This window comes from Lygodium microphyllum, unplaced genomic scaffold (genome assembly GCF_053477565.2).
Source record: "Lygodium microphyllum isolate KBCC unplaced genomic scaffold, Lygodium_microphyllum_v1.1.10 scaffold_525, whole genome shotgun sequence".
Lineage (NCBI taxonomy): Eukaryota > Viridiplantae > Streptophyta > Polypodiopsida > Schizaeales > Lygodiaceae > Lygodium > Lygodium microphyllum.
This window is the reverse complement of record NW_028229971.1, coordinates 1-14,174: the sequence shown is the minus strand read 5'-3', so window position 1 is coordinate 14,174 and position 14,174 is coordinate 1. Positions and strand designations below refer to the sequence as shown.

Below are 14,174 nucleotides of genomic sequence, written 5' to 3'. Positions count from 1 at the left end.
TTCTACTCTTATTACATTAGGGTCTCACAAATATTCTTTTCCCAATACAATGGGTTGTAAAAGTGTGTTCCCTTCCCTTCGTGTTTCCCAAGTAACTACCAAAGTATGTGACCTATGGTAATATCGTCGTATGGGTACGTTTAACCAGATTAATTAATGGAAATTGAGACAGATGCGGCATAATCTTTCAAATAGGAGAATTAGTTCACAGATGGAGGGTTTGACAAAGACTTCTTAGTTAAGTGTAACAAAAAAACTAAGATTAGTTCGGTATTTTATTTAAATATATTTATGGATTCATCACCATTTCAATCAACTAATTTGATCAATATGTATTAATCCTCTATTTTGATAAATTACTAGAGTAATAGATAATCCAATGGAGACTTCAATGCTGCTACAACTATTAGGAATAGGGAAAAGATCCCCCCCTCTAATAGTGGATTTTTAAAAGAGCTAGAAAATGCTATAAAATTCATATTAACCACATTGAAGTTCAATTCAATACACATGAGTGCTTGCACCATATTTTGATTCATGATTAATCCGAAGAAACCAACACGGAATGAATAGGTGCCTAACATTAATTCATGATCTATTGTAATGTATCAACCCCCCACAAAAAAACTTGATCATTCAAGTATTAGTAGAATTTTGAGTTGATTACCATTGATCGACACAATGAGGATTTATGTTGGAAGAAAGGTGGAGGTGTAACAACTCCTTTGTTCATTACTTATGTTTGTTCCTCACACCCATGGTGATAGCTCCTATTGAAGCAACTAAAAGGATTTTAGAAAGACGTTCAAAAGAAACCAAGAATTTTGTTAATAATCAATAGTTGATCTCTTTAATATCACTTTTTTTAGCCAACTCTTCAATAATTTTTTATTGATTATTTGAAAAGGAAGCATAAGACCATTCTATGTTTTGAATAATGATGGTTGGTGATATAAAAATAGTTTCATAAGCTGTTATGGTAATGCCATACTCTTTGGTTGGATAGGAATCGGATCCTACTATTTTACAAATGAGCATTACAGCAAAGACAATTAAAACATTTATAGCTCCTACATAAATGAGCAATTGTGTGGCAACTATAAAATCTATGTTTATAGTATAAGGTAAAATAGGGATATGCAAGTAATAACCAATCCCAACATGAAAGTAGAATGAATTGATGAAATACCTAATTCTATTAAGATGAAAATAAACTGATGAATTGATTTAGATAAACTTGTTTTGCACAATCTGTTAAATAATTTTTTTATCTTCAATTATATTACTATATCATATGAGTATCACATAAATTTTTAGTTACTTGTTTGTAATTCTCTCTTACATGTATGTGCATAAATATGCACGCACATACATGTAAATGTAAATACACACATAAATTAACAAATAAATAAAAATTAAGTTTATAAGTCTTTAATTTGTTGATTAATTTTTTTAATTCAAATATATTCTCAATTCGTTTCAAATTTCACGTAATAAGCAATTGAAAAATTAGCACTTGTTAGGAATTTTTCAAGTGATTTATAAAAGCAAATTTTTGGTTCTTAACAAGTTAATTCATGGTATGTAGGTGGGGATGATGGTAGTAACACTTATTCGACTTTCAAAATCTCCTTTCATTTTTTGGTAGTTCATGGAGATAATGTGAATGGTGGAGTCTTGTTGAATAGAAAGGGGTAGCCAACCTAAATCCACTTGGTCATAATTTAATTAGTGGCAATCATATGTGGAAAGCTCATAGTCCTCAGCCATTGACAAGTAATTTATCGGATAGCATTCAATGCAATTTCCACAAAAGATGCAAACTCCAAAATAAAAGATATCTATAATTTTCTAATCTTTTGTTAATACTCCTCATTAATTTCCAATCAACAACTGGCAAATTGACTGGGCACACACAAGCACAAACCTTGGAAGCAATACATTTATCAAATTCAAAATAGATTCTTCCATGGAAATGCTCAGATAGTAAAAGTTTTTCATATGGATATTGAATAGTGATGGGTGATTGGTTCAGATCATCCAATGTGATTGCAAAATACTGCCCAATGTACCTTGCAGCTTGTACTGCTTGTTGGTTACCATAATTTTGTAACTCGGTTATGATCAAGAACATATGATAGGCATTTATTTAAGAAAGATACATAATGAGAAGGTTCAATTAGGGGAGAGATGGGAATGTTGCAAAACTTACCTATCCACAGTGGTTGGGGGCTCTAGCGCAATGACAAAAGCTAAAGGGAAGCTATTAACGAAACAAATTTCCCAAAGCAATGGACAAGAGAATTTTCCATCTAAGGTCTAATAATTGATCTATTCTAACTCATGGCAAGGACTATCTAGTTAGGATAGAAGCAAACAAAAATAAATAAGATCTAGCTGACGTGATAATGATATTCACTTCTACTTCAAATGCACGAAGGTAATTATAGTTAGCATTGGTAGATAGGAAAAATCTATTATTTCTAGGATGGATAATAGTTTATAGATCTAACCTACCTAAGTAAAGAGCCATTACAAATAGCAATGAATTCCTCTACTTCTAGTAAATCAAATGGCAATCTTTCACACTTGGCTAATGAAGAAATAAAGAAAGCTATGAAACCTATAGGTTGGCGCAAATGTTCCACCCAAATATACCATACTTGGATTGGTTGTCAACTATATCAACTATACTTAGACTTTGAGATAAGGATAGTCGACAATGTGGTTGTATTTTACTATCTTTGATTCGAAACCATACATGAAGCTAAGTATTCATATGGCTCCTTATTGGTTATTTAAGAGGGAAGCCATGCTCCATATTTTAATAGCATAGCGGATTTGCATAGAAAGTTCCAATTCGAACCAACACAATTCTGCTCACCACAAAGAATGATTTCTTCTAAATCCATCTCAACCTCCTCAGTTTTTTGTTTCAATAAAAAAAATATTTATTAATAAACCTATTTTTCATACATATTTCTACCAGTCGTCGATGCTCACTAACAACTTTTTGTTTAGTTAGAGATATAGACAAAGGTTGAGTAGAAAATAGAGTCGGCTTAATAAATAGATGTTAAAGTATAATTTATTTGATTTGTATCCAAAAATGAATGAAAATATTGTCAAAATGATTATTTTGTCCTAGATAATCATAATACAAGTGGATAAAAAGATGCTTGAGATTGGGATTTCAAATTGGGTACTCTTCAATTACTTCTACCCTAACTGAGTCTCCATCCAAAAAAAAAAGTGGGGGAGGGGTTTCAATTTCTTTTTAGATCATTCTAAGTGTTTCACACTTCCTCCCCTTTTGCTCTTGTTCCACCTATTTCCTTTTATGAATCTCTTGCCCATTTTTGTGTTCCTAGCCGTCCATCGAGGTTTGCTAAGGTAAATTCCACCCCATCAACTCAAGCTTGAACAATCAATCCATGGGGTTAACCAATAATTATCACATCAAATGGACCTTTTCACCCATACTTAATACATGGAATTTGATTTAATCATTGCAAAACATTGTTTAATCTTACCCAAATGATTATCTACTTATTTTTTTAATAATAAAATTAGTAAAAATTATTTAGAAATATCTTACCATTTATATTTGATGAATCGCACATAGGGATATTGATAATACGCACAAAGCTAAGGGTATTTCGTAAATAATGGATTGAGCAGCAGCCCATAGACCACCCAAAAAGGAATATTTATCATTTGATCCATAACGTGCAAATCCAGAGGCCTAAGGGGGTAATACTTGATACAGCAATTCAAAAAAAGAGGCATATGCCAGATCCGGCTAAAATAACATCTTTCCCAAAAGTTATTATGGTAAAGCGTGTGAGGACTAGTACGACTATTATAGTTGGACCTATATTAAATAGCCAGGTATCCCCTCTAAATGGAACAGTATCTTCTTTTGTTAAAATATTAATTCTATTTGATAAAGATTGAAGAATCCCCAAAGGACCAGCATAATCGGGCCTGATATGCAGTTGTACCCTTGCAAATATTTTTCATTCGAGCCATACAATTACTAACACTCCTATGGTTACTCTTGTAGCAACTAATAAACTATAGATTACATTTGGATTGGTTTGATAGAATCTCTCAATATTTTTGATTTCTCAATGAGTTTAACCACCAGTTCAATGAAAATTTTGATATTGCTTATCGTTTTGACGATCAACCACTCCCATAAAAGTATTTATACTACCTAATATTGTCATAATATTAGCTAATTTAATGCCCTTTACTAACTAATAGAGAATCTACAAATTTACAAAACCAAAGCGATCGAATTTTCCATCTCCATGAAAAAACATGATTATCCCCAGCTAGAAAAACTCCTAGTTCTCCTTTTGGAGCGTCTATTCTTACATGGTGCTCCTGCTTAGGTAATTTAAATGTAGGAGAATATTTTTTCCTAGCGAATTGATAATCAAAATCATTCCATTTTGCATGATTTTTCCATTGAGAAAAATGCTAAGCCTCAAATTTTCATATAGACCTCCAAGAATTAATTTCAAACATTGTTGAATAAATTTTATAAATTCCTTCATTTCTTTGATCCGTACTCGGTAGTATGAGCTTGAGAATCTCCTTTTGTTTGAAATTAGATTTTCCAATAAGATTTGGCATAGCATTCGTAATGATCCACTTTTCTTAGATCGCATTGAATTCCCAGACCTCATAGCATTGGTCCTAATAACCCCCAATTGATAGCCTCTTCTCTTGCAATGAAACCAATTCCTTCAACCCATCTAAGAAAGATTGGGTTATTCGTAATGAGTTGTTCATATTCATTACTTTTTTGTAAGAAATTGTGAAGAAAAAATTCTAAGTGTTTGTCTATCTACTCACCATAGGGTTAATCTGTGGTTCTCTCTCTCTCTCTCTCTCTCTCTCTCTCTCTCTCTCTCTCTCTCTCTCTCTCTCTCTCTCTCCCCCCTTCGATGCAAAAAAATTTGACTATCATTTGCATACTTGTGGTAGCTTCAAATAAATCATGAATCATTTCTCTTTCTTGAAATGTGTAAAAGAAGGGAAATTGGGTACCAATATCTACCATAAGGGGACCCAACCATAATAAATGGGAAGCTATTCAGCTTAATTCAAGTATAATCACTCTGATATAACTAGCTCTTCTAGGCACTTGAATATTCACCAACTTTTTTGGTGCATTCACTATTACTACTTCTATGAACATAGTAGCTAAATAATCCCATTTTGTTACATATGGAAGATATTGCAAAATTGTTTGATTTTCAGGAAATTTTTTCCATCCCTATGTGTAAATAACCTACCACCAATTATTCACAATTAGCAACATTTTCACCATCTGCAACAATGACTAGTTGAAGAATGCCATGCATTAATGGGGGATGAGGATCCATACTCACAATAACTAGATCCATTTTCTCAAGGGACATGCTCATAAGTTACTTATCTCCCAATAACTATTAATCTATATTTCACAAAAATTAAAAAAGTAATTAGATTACTTTTCAAATTATTTATCACCAATTAATAATAACCCCTTTATAAGTATGAATCTAATTTCTACTCCGTTATATACATTAAGATCCTTCATAAACAAATATATCAAGACACGCTTACATTTTCCAAAGTCCCCTTTGGGAAGAAAAATCTCTAGGTCATCATTCCAAACGAGAGGTGATTCTTGAGACTCGAGAAGTTAAGTAAGATGCTTGAGATCTGAAAGCTCCAATACTATCATTCTTAGTAATCATCAATGAATAAATAGAGATCTTGTTGTCCATAATAATAGTAACATGCGCTTCCTTACTCTCAATTGATTTCTAGCAAACCAAGAAATCTGATCATTTTTTGCACTAATTTGATAAAAATGTAATACTCTGATGGTTTTTAAAAAAGGGGAGGGAAATAACAAATAATCAACAAAGGGTGCAAGAGAATCTTTGAAGAAGAAATCATTACCTATAACACAAAGCTTCCAAGTTTCTCAAATGAGTTTACTGATTTTAACCCAATATTTTTTTCAAATGAGATTACCAAAGAATTGGTAACCCCAATTGAAGAAAATTTAGTAAATATTGAACTTTAACTAGTCTTTGATAATTGGATACATTCTTATTCTAAGAGGTAAGAATCGCCTACCATTGGCAGTACCGAAGAAAAAATTATTTATACATGCTAATTCTTCGAAGTGGTGACCAAGCCACAAGAGACATTTGATCCTCTATACTCCCATTGGACTCCTACAGATTTTTCTCTTTTCAATTTCTTTCAGATCAAAAATAGATTTTAATAAATTTCTTTCAAATTTTTTCAGTTCTGAAATTGATAGAGACTCAAGGAACCGCAATTGCTGACAACCCCTCACGAGTAAAAATCTTCAATATTGCAAAAAGAAGAATCATTTTCACTTTTTACCTCGAGGACAGGTACTACACATACGTTAAAAGATTCATTATCTAAATTCCTTTTCAATCTACTTCTAAGTTTTAATAGAGTGCTAACCACTTTTTACATCAAAATTAGATCGTCAAAAACTTTGGGTCTATGTGGATCAGCATTGAAAAACAAAAAACTTAGAACTTTATGCAACTACATTCAATAAATTTTGTTTTAACATTATATTGCCATAAAATGAAGTAATTCTTTGCTCTTTCCCAATTATGTTAACAATTGATACTACTTCCATAGCTCAAATAAACATCTAGTGCAAATCCTTTTTGTTCCACTTATTTTTCATTATTGTGCAAATATGATTGTTTATTATTATTGGTCAAACTTGAGTTTTCATAGACTTGTTTATCAATTGGCCTTCTATTGAAAGAGTATTCATCACGCTTGAATTTGAAATTTACTAAATCTTTTGTTTCCAGGTTATTTTTCTACTAGTTCTTTCTAGTGTATAAAAGAAATTGAATTTGTTTGCTAAATTTTGCAAGATTTCTAAAAGTGCAGTTTGTTTAGAAAGTAAATGGTGGGTTTGCCTCATTCATAAAAGCATATTCTTTTTAATTATCCTAATCAACTCTATCCTAATGGGTTTCCAAAGGGAAGTTCCTCTTTTATAGTTCTAAAAGGTAAATCCTTTTGAAATCCCCAAGCCCTTAAGTAGGTGAACTCATCTTTTTTTGTATTTAGGCAATGAATAATAGTATCAGGATTTTGCAATTTCATGTATTCGACAATGCTTTTACCACCAATTCTTCTTTTCTCCTAATTATGCTAAGGTTTAAGTTTGAATGAAAACAAAATCTTTATTTGAATACCCTCTTTCAACCAACAACTGGGCAACCTAGTTTGTGTGTACTCTTCTCCATCATAACTACATATAATATGAGTTTCTTTGCATAAATCGATCCAATCTTTAAGCCATTCTAGGCATTGAAACAATAATATACAATCGATATTCTTAAATACAATCAAAATGGGTAGTTTGATATATCATTTTAAATTGGATTGTGCTACTAATAGCAAGCCCCTACCCTTGTGTATGGGTCTTGCATCCAATCTAGCAACTATGCCTAGTTGTTCATACTTTGATCTACTTATAAATCCTTGAGGTGATGAAAAGTTAGATGTTTGTTCTATATCAATATCCAGTCCTCTTCCTGCATTATCTATTAATATTTCATAATCCAAATAAGTTGATTCTTTGGCACGTGTAGGGAGGAAACATGAATTTCCATAAGTCTCATAACGAAAGGCAAATGAGCCTTTCCTTGGAACAATTTCCAAATCAACGTTTTTCATATTCTAGACCACATAGATCCCTTTATAAATTTTCTTCAAAAATCAAAAGATTTCGTATAATGCTTTACTAATTTAACTGACCTTGCATTTGTCTTTCTAATACTAATTTCCAAATTTATTAATCTTTTATTTCACAAATGTCATTTTCTGTGCCACCTAGATCAAATCAATTATCGAACATTAACCGAATATTCTGAAATAACTCTCTTTCCAAATGGACCACTCAATGAATCAAACTTTTTCCTTGTCAAATTATAAAGACTTTAATCAAGTGAGTAAAAATATATTAGATAATCAAAGGTGACTAGGGTTTCCACACATTTCCTCCAAATAAAGAAGAAACAAAGCTCAATCCATTTGCTATAGTCACAAAAGAGGGTTTTTGGTTTTTCAAAAACTTCTTTACTTTTTTCATAATAGTTTCAAGTCCCATACCAAAGGGCTGCTTATAAGGCATCATTAACTTCTTAAAAGTGAAAAGTAAAACTTCGATGGCATCTATTGACAAGTCTTCCCAAGGAAGCAGAATCTTGCAATTTTCAAAATAAGTGTATTCACCATGGATCCAATTAGCTATTCAATTTTTATGATTAAGTTCTCTTGTATCATTTCTATATGTATATGTTATCAGTTTGATCAAGTCATTTGTTGTTAGAAATGACTATAGAATTGGAATCCTACCCCTAAAAATTTTCCTTAATAATAGATCATATATCTTAGATATGCTCATTCTTTTTGCATCCACTTCGTCCCTCCATCCAATTTTTGGTTCAATCGCTTCCGAAAGTATGGAGTTGAGTTCCTTAAGTTTGATCCGATCCTTCAACTCATTTTGTAAATTTTCCATTTTCTTCACTTGATCTAAAATTCAATTCTAATATGAATAAAGCTCTAATGGTAGAACATTAAAAAACTTTAATGATTCTTCTAGGTGTCTTCTAAAAATTGACGCACTAGACAATGACGTGCAATACAATTGTGGTTACTATTAACCAAACAGCTCTCAAAAAAATAAGTTGACTATCTTTTTTTAACAATGCATTGATCACTCCTTCGGCTTTTGTTTTTGTATCACAAAGCCCAATTTGTTCTATTTGGATCAAAAAGAGATGACAACCACGGGTTACAATGCTAATGCTTAGGGGATGGTGAATTGAAGTAGCTCCTATCATAGTTAATTGGTTCATTTTGAAACTTTCTCGTTAAGAAAGATACCGCTAGAGGGGGGGGGGGGGGGGGGGGGGGGGTGGTGTAGGCAAACCAATAGTTTCATAAAGAAGATAATACTAAAGGTTTTATGAATGATAAGTTTAGTCAACAGATACGATATTGTCAAATTTTTTTCTACTTGAAGCACCAATAGATAAGATAAATAGCCGAATATGACACGACCAATTAACCAACCTAGAAAACTTATTATTAGAAACAATGGATTATTGCTATGTTGAAATAGAAAGAAGTAAAGCAATCTTGCCAAAGCAGGATTTGGTGACAAAATTGGATTCAATATTTGAAATAAAAAACTATCCCTTCACTACTTATTTTTTAGTACTTGAAAGCAAGACTTGACTCCCCATATAGATTGCCCAATGCTCTCAGATGAATTTGGGTGGCTAATATTCTGTCAATCTCTACCACTTGTAGATAGCCTTCAATAATCTTTATTAGATGCATAAGTATGCTATCGTAAGGATCGAGAAGAAAACAAGCAAGAAAGCAATTTTGGTATAGCATTGCTAAGTCAGTGTGTTATTGTCTAACTACGGCTCTATCCCATCCATTCTGTTTAGAGAATGCAGTTATGGCCTTCATGCATTTTTTCCAATTAACACCTGGCACACACAGTTTTTGAAGTAACTTTCCATAGCCCAGTAACCCCTTGCATGCATTGCTTTTCAATCAAGAAATTGGTATTTAATTTGAGTGGCAGTGAACCTCTATGCATGGATTTGACAGTGATTGTTCTACAAGTCATCATAATGAGGACATGATCCAACCCCACCACCTCAGGTAATAAGAAATACCTTGGCTTTGAGGGCATCCACTTGCCCCTTCCACATGTGTAAAATATGTCCAACCTGGCTCCTGTCCATGTGATTGCAGCATTTACATTTTTCACCAAGAAAGGCCTGATTACCTCCTTCACAATTATCATTATTCCACCCCTACCTCTCTCGCTTGCATTCACATACATCACATATCCTAGAACTGTTAAATTCATTACTAATTCCATACATGTCTTCTTGCAGGCAAATGGCATCAGACTTATGCCTCCTCTACATGCTATGGACTGCTTTTTGCCATTCTTCATTATTAGACAGTCCCCGGACATTCCATCTAATGAAGGTAAATTGCTTAGTCACCCTATCCATTGCAGGCTCATGCGTTGGTATCAAGTTCTTCCAAAGGTGTGCAGAACTTGGTGAAAGCCTGCTGCCTCCATGCCAACTTCTTAAGCGATGTCTTATTTGCCACATTTGCCATTCTGGGATTGCAGCCTTTAACAAATCGTTTGGCATCCACTCTAGGGACAGTGTTCTCCTTATCAGGTAGAATCTCCTTTCCCTTCCCCATTGGCGTCTTCTCTTGATCCTTATTCTTCTGGTTACTGTTCGCCTGTACCGAAGCTTGAGCCCTATGGTCTTTCCATGCCCTTGGGGCTCCCTTTTCGGCCTTATCTAGACCAAGTAAGGCACCCCTTTCTTTAGGCTGAGCTCCCTTACGTTCTTTGTCCAAAGTAAGGTATGCACAAACCACCTGTTGAATTCTTTGTCCAAAGGCGCGCAGCCCATAAAACAGAACAGTGCTTGAGCTACCTTCTGTAAACTCAACGACTTTCTCCCTCCCATGCGATACATAGCTGTCTCGGTCCATATGAGAGCTCTCATGGCGCCTTCGAAGCTTCCCTTGTGCGCCTCCTGATCATCTGCGCGCCCCTCATGCAGGGCAGCTTCTGGGCTTGTTCCACCCTGAAGGCATTCCAATAACATCGTACTAGACCATCATCGTACTACTATTGGGGACGATGCTTATTGTACTTACCATAACATCGTAATAACACAAAAATGAGATATGCTCTTTTAATGATAATAACAAATAATCCAATCAAACAAATCAAAATATACAAAGGCAACATGTACCACCCCACCATTAATGACAATGACAACCAATTCTTTTTCCACATCAACTAAAGTGAAACAAATATATATGATATTACAAAAGATGTGCAACCATGTTATATAAGACCAGTAATGGCACATTATGAAGCATTTTACAACCTTAATAACCAATATCATACACTTTTTGATTATATAATGCTTAAAGTATTATTAAATCCTTACAAAATTCATATATTTACAATTGAAAGTGGTGGAATAAACAACTTTTTATTACTAAACTAATATGTTGACTTGTAAAACACCACAACCATTTTATTGAAACAAGTACAAAACTTCCAATAGTTGTCCTTATAGCATACACAACCAAAGCTACATTGAACATTAGAGAAATAATATTACACTCAACCTTACATCATCCACTAATTACAAATACTTGAACAAGCTTATCTATACAAAAACTAGACACATTAGCAACATCACCAAAAACTTACTTCTTGTCATGTATAACATCTCATTAGTTAGTAGCAATATGTTAAGAAAATATAAACCTACACTTACATCCAATCCAACACAATCACAACTCATTAAATAACTTAAATAGAGTATTATATAACCCTATAGAGTACAAGACCACCTCTCTTCAATCAACCATTCTTGAGATCTTGACTCGCCGCTAAAGTAGCAACATCCCCCTTTTGGATAAAGTTTTGACTGAGGAAGAATTGCGCATTGCCAGTCGCTTTGCAAGACCTTCCTTGCTTTCTAACCTAGGTATTCATCTTTGTGGGCCACCAATCCAACCATTTGACTAGAATGCCTTTGCAAAACTGCAGGGACAACATTTGAGCAAGATCCCCACTTGAAATTGCTCACAAGCATAGTGGACCAAGGGACATTGTCATAGATAGTAGTTGATTGCTAGCATTATAGACTGGTACATTCAGGCTACAAGGTACAACCATGCTATAGACCTTTAGGATGTAACCATAGAGCAAAAACTCGTTGAAGGATTTGGATAGAGCTCATCCACTCTCCATCGGAAATGGGAGAGGATATAAAGTGGCTCTAAGAGGATGAGGAAGAGAGGCCTTTCTATGGACTTGGGACTTAATTTCTACACTACCTCTCGGATGGCTTGATATTATTGCCCAGTAGATTGGTTATTTACACAACCTTTGTATTTGTGATGTAATCTTGATATAATTCCTTCTTTGTATTTTAGCCAAAGGAGATTTTCGCTGAGGTGCTACTAGCAGAAATTTTCTTTTCTTTAAAATAAGAACAGTCGGGCTTATTTTACATAATAAAAAGCCAACACATTTGTAGACTACTGATTTTGTTGAAGATCTTTAACACAACCAATGTGTCAAACTAATATACAATTTATACACAATAAACAAAAGCATGTGCACACACACACAAATATACACCTCGTAACAAAATGTTTCCGACAACTGCCAAAAGACATTCTACAAACAACATGCCCTTTTTACAAAAATAAGCAAAAGGATGAACACAAAAAAGAAACTACTGAACAAATACAAGAACCCATTATCCTGCAAAGTAAAGACGAATTACTGTCGTTATTCCCCAAAACAGTACACAAATTCCTACTGACCCCTATGTAACAGTTACATTACACAACATTTTACTGGAGCATGCTTACTGAAATACATGCAAAGAATATTAATATACTTGATGGCCTCATAAATGGCACCAACTGTAAATTTAGAGAACACAGCAATAAGCAAAACAGCGTTTGCTCATGAGTCATGTTCTTTGCAAGAACTCTGAACTCCAGCTCTATGCAACAAGAGAATATTGTATTACAGTTAAACGCATCAACAACTGTTCACAGATCTTGATGTTCCTACTTTTGCAAATTCTAACCTGTCTTCAGGACCCTAATGCTTAACAAGAAAATTACAAAGGAGAGATTGGAACAAGTACCAGTGATCAAACTCAGGAGCCAAAATGCTCGTTGCTCTTCTTAGAGGAGGGTTTTAACAAGTTTATATGAACAATATACCTCGCTCTATATAAGATGTTTGTATGAGTCTGCTGTAAGGGCAGCCAAAAGAATCCTTGCATATTTGGTTAGAACCATTACATAGCCCTTTCTATATGGCAGTGTGTCTTATCTTGGTCCTTGGATACAGCTATTTTTCAACCAACATACCCTGCTTCAAATATACAGAGCACATAATGCTACAGAAACCCCTGTATACCAGTTTTGATGATCCCAGAAGCACAGGAAGCTTCTGCAAATTCTTCCATCAAAATATGTACAGCTACTAGATCACCAATGATGCTGATCTGCTTTGAATCCATCAATTTAAGAGGCTTTAAAACGTAAGGAAACTATGCAAATTGATATGAAGCAAAGCAATGTCCACTCTGGCCTTCCATTATTGCCTTCAGCTCCAGTTTCTGAAACGGGCTGCAGATTGGAAGGTGCAGTCATAATATTTGCACAATGTAAGTCTTAAAAATTCATTCAAATCCATCACAACATAAATCCCAGTTTATACAATTGATGTATACCTGCTGTTAGGGTCATAGTAAAACCCATCTACTGAACCATCACTGCGAGAAAAACATACATAATAGAAGCCAGCAATTGTCAACCCACAGTCTGCACTTACATTCACAAAGAACTTTTCCTTCCATCTCTGCAAAGGTAAAACAGACAAGGAAGCTGTAGTCTGTCATACATGGAGTTAACATGTACATGCATGGAAATAAATGTGATTTATGTGTACTGACATCAAAGTGCGATGTGCTAAATGATGATCAGCAAGATACTGTGCAGAAAAGCTAAAGTGATGTACAATACAATGCCCCTATAGGGATACAATAAGAAGAGGATGGGGTGGATGTATGAAGCAATACATGGCTAGCTGTGTGATTGAATAATGATTCACTAATGACTATCTCCACCTGGTCAAATTCAGTGGGTATAGTATGTCATACATCCTTGAAGAGATAGTGGGGGGTAGCATCTAGACAAATCCCTCAGCTCTGTCATGTACTACTTGTGTTGCTAGTGGATCTTTCTCATCTCTTTCTGGTGTAGCTTGGCTGTCAAGTACCTCTATGGTTAAAGTCGGCATGCCACTCTAACCGCCTCAGCCCTCTCAGCTGTCACCCCTCTTTGTGTCGGTGCAGTGTGTGGTCAATGTCAAGTAGAGAGAATAGATTAGTGAGTTGTAATTGTCTCTACAAAGTGTCTGGTTGCAGTAATGATGTGCAGAGCCTCTAAATCTCAAGAAGGAACTCACCCAAGGGATGTTGGTTTGGGGA

General features: G+C 34.3%; 1 long non-coding RNA gene across 1 annotated transcript; it reads right to left on the bottom strand.

Moving 5' to 3' along the window:
• Positions 1-12,824: 12,824 nt before the first annotated feature.
• LOC148008029 (uncharacterized) lies at positions 12,825-14,086 on the bottom strand. The gene is made up of 2 exons (XR_015690286.1): positions 13,416-14,086; positions 12,825-13,311 (listed from the first exon to the last, which is right to left on the bottom strand). It is a non-coding gene; the product is annotated as an uncharacterized LOC148008029 (long non-coding RNA).
• Positions 14,087-14,174: the final 88 nt, after the last annotated feature.